The following is a 5,003-nucleotide window of genomic DNA, read 5'->3' as shown; positions in this document are numbered from 1 at the left end:
CCCCACTGCGATGGAAAGATCAGGTGGAGAAGGACTTGGCTTCACTTGGCGTTTCCAATTGGCGTCAGTTGGCACAGAGGAGAAACGACTGGCGTGCTTTGCTGAACTCGGCCAAAATCGCTTAGGCGGTTACAGCGCCAAAAAAGAAGAAGAAGAAGAAGTAATTAGAGCGAGAAGAGAGATTTTCACACTGCCTTATTTGAAAAATTGCCTTTAAAATTTGACTATAAGGCAGCCGAATGTCAGAGAATAAAGCGAGAAAGCTGTTTTATTACTTCACCTGTTAATTGCGCCACGATCTCGTCTACTACACCAAATAAAATGTAGCCTGAAATATTTTTTAAACTCGAAAGAACTAGATTCACATATCCGCTACAAACCATAACTTTATGCAAAACTTTAAAAAATTCAAAACATTTTTATCTTAATTTTGAACATTATATCTGAATTTTTAGTAAAAGCCGCTAAAAAATCGCCTTGAGTTTGGTTTTGCTGACGGGGTTTTGCCCATTTTATAATATGAAAGTAAATTTCTTGTAGAATTAAAAGCGAAAGACATTTGCAAACAAATTTAAAAAAAAAATCAACGCAAGTTATTATAAATTGCACCTTTTATATAAAAAAACGCCAAAGGCGCCAGAGAAAAATCATTAAAAATCAAAGCGATTTTTAGCCGCTTAAAACTTGCACCTGTTTTATTAGAATTACATACCCGGATTTTTTTTTAAATATTCAGACTAAAAGTTCAAGATTTAGATGAAAATTTGTTGAATTTTTCTAAGTTCTCATTATGGAATGAACGATATTTTTATAAAAAAAAAATAACAAAAAAATTTACCTTAAAAAACGACAAATATTTAACAAAAATCGGCCTGCACTCATGTTTGAAGGCCAATGTATGTATGTACATATAGAAACTTCCTTAAAGTAGCATATTTCAATACAAGTATAACTATCTTGCTATAATTATGATGTATCTTAAATATATAAATCTTACTTATTTAAATATGAATAAACATTTTGAAATAAGTTCAGAAAAGAAGGCTTGCTAATCTAGCCCCCAAAAGCCTGCTTCTATCCTGAATGATGGTTGCACCAGCTTCCGAGAACAAGCGCTCGCTTGCCACTGGTCGTTTGACGCAGAGCTGGGCACTTTATGATTACGATTACATTTTGATTACATAGGATTACGATTGCTGTAATTATAATCCCGAAAAATTTCAGCATTACGATTACTGTAATTGTAATCGTACTCTTTATGATTCCGATTACAGTAATCGTAATCCTGAAAATTTAAGGATTACAATTACAGTATTCGTAATCATCAAAATTACGATTACGAGTACTTTACTTGTATTCCTAAATATATTACGATTAAAATTACTGCAATCGTAATCATGAGAACCATGATTGCGGTTAAAATAATTATAATTGAAAAATTTTAAGGATTACAATTAAACGAATCGTAATCGTACATTTAATGATTTCAGTTACAGTAATTACTGTAATAAGAAGTACGACTGCGATTTCTTTAGCTGCAAGATTGCGATACTGCGTAATTTATCAAAAGTCACTTATGAATGTTGAATATGCCACACTTCTGAACAAATGTAGGTTTTTGTAATGGTAATACCATGTCCCCACCAAAAAGTTTCATGAACGAAAGACACAAGATCACGTAAGAACAAGATAGTGAAAAAAGTCAATTTTTTTAGCGGGTTCTTCGCCATCTTGTTTCACTGGAAAACGAGCGAAAAGTAAACAAAGCAAAGAAAACAACGAAAACCCAAAATTAGCCAAAATTATTGTCAGCCACTTTAAACGCACAATTTAGATAAAATGATGCAACAAAATGCTTTAAAATGTGTTGTCATGTTGAATTAACTCTTCTTTACTTGAATAAAAGTGTAAAATAGTGGTGCTTGTGATGTAAACAAACGCTCAGCTGACGAACCCGCTTTCGCAAACTTTTTTCTCAAAACCAGTTACAAATACTAGGTTGTATTTTTGGTTCATGCTTCGGTTTGAGGTTTATAAAACAGTACAAATGTAAAGAACAGTGTTCGGACCAACCAAATCGATTCAGGACTAAATTACTGCAAAAATCGGAGCAAAAACAAATTTTCCGTACCAGACTGAATTTTTCATTTTTGTTTCTGACATTAATTATTTGACTAAAATATTTTCTATTCATGCAAAATAAGAACGCGAGGCAATGTAAGGATAATATGTTACATATTTATGTAATTTTTAGCATTTTCTATATAGTAGAACGTATCTAACACTTAATTTTTCAAAAATCAAACCTTTTCTACTTTATATAAATTGCATTCTACATATATATTTTAACAACTTAAGTAAAGTTCTGCATCCGCCAATTTGTACAGCCATATATCAAAAAATAACGAAGTTACTTTACTGACGCATTGCTATGAAAGAGTTACTTTTTGACAGTGAGATTTGGCTAACTTTAAATCTTTTCATGAACGAAAGACACAAGATCACGCCTTCCCGAAAGAAAGAAAAAAGTTATTTTCTAGCTGTTGAAATCTCGACGCCATCTTTGTTGTAAGAAGTAAACAACGAAGAGAACAAAAAAAAACCGCGTAATTGTTGAACGCATGAATAATCATTTTTATTATGCAAATTCTTCTATAAATCATGTCGTTGTGTTAAATTATTCTTTACCTTATGTGTGCACACGTTGTCACAAGCGAAAATTAAGAAAATTGCAGTAAAAAGCCACCACCAAATTGTAAACAACGAACAAATGTAAACAAACGGCTAATGTCAAAGTCGTCCAACTTTTTTCCTAAATGCGATTATAACGGGCTACTAAGAAGAAGGCTTGATCTTGTATATATGGTTCATGAAATCTTTTTATTGAAACCGGTGGTGAACACTCAAAAAATGGCTCCAAGAGGGGCATAACATGAATGAAAAAAACGGAATAGATTTGAAATCAAGCGGAGTGGAGGAGTAGATTTCAATTTTTTTCAAAAATCGGAGTAAATCTAATCTGATCTTACGAAAGTCCAAACTCTAGTAGGGAACGATTTCTTTACATTTTAATGCTAATGACCCACAGATGGCGGGAAAACACAGGGTTGTATCAGACTCTCGACGTTGTTTCGAGTTGGTTAGCTTTTAACCATCTCAGGGCCAGTTTTTCAGTGCACGGCTGTAGTTTAAAATCAGTTTAAACGCCCGATCTGGCCGGTTTAAACTAAGATCAGCCAATCAAATGTCAGCCAGCTGTTCAATTTAAACTTAGTTTACTTAATCTAAGCTTAAACTGGCACTGAAAAACTGGCCCTCAGTGAAATGGTTAAGTGCTGTCATTTTTATATGGCGAAACTATGCTAAATCAAGTGGATTATCGGGATAACCAACTCAATAGCCATAACTACGTGGTTAGCTCCGGTGGGGACATGGTATAAGGAAATGTAATTTCGCTTTTAATCCAACGGCCGTAGCAGCTCTAACCCAACAACAATTCCAACATAAAAAATGTAGGTTTTTTTAACTTTACATTAAGATACCTTACTATTTTATGTCATATACGATTAGATATTGATATGTCTATAAGACATTCCTACTTTAGCAAAGACAAAAATTTATTAAATTTTTTCTGAGGGCGTGTGTTTATCGGTAACAAAGTTCTATGGGGAAAGCTGTTGAATAATATTTTTACTATGGTGAGACTGTTTTGCCAATCTGCTGTGTGAAATGAAATATTTTTTGACAGCAGTAAATTTTTGATAACCGCAGATTTATGCGGAATAAAATATTACAAATTGAAGTGAAATTAATATTTTAAGAAAACATCTACCATCGTTGATTGCAATTCATCAATTTAAGCTTTTATGTAACGAAAAATTATACACATCAACAATCTTTGCGATTGTCAAAATTTTCTATGCATTTGTCAAAAATTTCACTAGCCTCACGAGCTACTGAAATTATATTCACCTCATAGTTGTCAAAAATTTACTCGTCGCGAACTTTGTTACCGATTCACACTTGCTCTCAGTACAAAAAATTAAATCGAAATTAATTAATTAATTGAAATAACAGACAAAGCCCTTCAAATATTTAAATAACAATAATTTTTCAAAATACTTAAGAAACGCAGCGCCCTCTGGAGAAAAAATAGTTGACAAAAGTCTTCGTTAAAAATTGTCAAAATCCTTGGTTGTCATCTTTTAATTCCTGTCGTAACAAAATGAAACTCATTATTTGACGCTGTTTCCCAAATTTCGCTTTGACATTCCCAAAACTATGTTCCAGTGATTTGATGTCTCTAACGAGTGACACCAATTAGAGGTTGCTTGGATTTTTCACAAGGCGAAAGACAGTTACTGTACGGATGTCTTATACTATCTTTGGTTTCTTTAACGCTGACGACACACAATCAGTTTTGCCTTTCAATTTCCTCACACACATTTCTTGTCAAAAATCATCAAAATTGAAAGTCATTACGTAGGCTGCATTCAATTTGAGAAGAAATTTCATTATCAACATGTCGCCTTCAAGAAAACAGTGTAACTAGCTTCTGAAGAATATTTTCCATTTTAATTCCATTGTATATTAACATTTTGGCTGCATTTCTTTATTCATTCTGAACGTTTGGAATAAACTTTTTTGTTTACTTATTCTTTAGAACGTTCCTGATGATATGTCAACGTATATTTCAAACGCATTCTGTTTATTCCGGCTGTGAAATGGGATTATCCGGAATGTTTAATTAACGCAGCCTTTAACATGCATAAGCATAGTATTTTTTTATTTTCACAAAATTCGCATGCCAATGCTGAAAACCTGATCAAAATTGAAAGCAAAATTGAAACTCAATTGAAAGGGAAAAAATAATATAAAAAAAACTTTTTAATATACAACGCTTTTATAAATGGACTGTTTATAATGACTTTTGCTAAAATTTCAAAATCAAAAGTTATCAAAACAAATTCTATGGGACTGAGAAGTATTATTTTCTACTTTTT

This window comes from Rhagoletis zephyria, unplaced genomic scaffold (assembly GCF_001687245.7).
Source record: "Rhagoletis zephyria isolate East Lansing unplaced genomic scaffold, Rhagoletis_zephyria_1.1 Rzeph_scaffold_02247, whole genome shotgun sequence".
Taxonomy (NCBI): Eukaryota; Metazoa; Arthropoda; class Insecta; order Diptera; family Tephritidae; genus Rhagoletis; species Rhagoletis zephyria.
Note: the sequence above shows the minus strand (reverse complement) of the source record.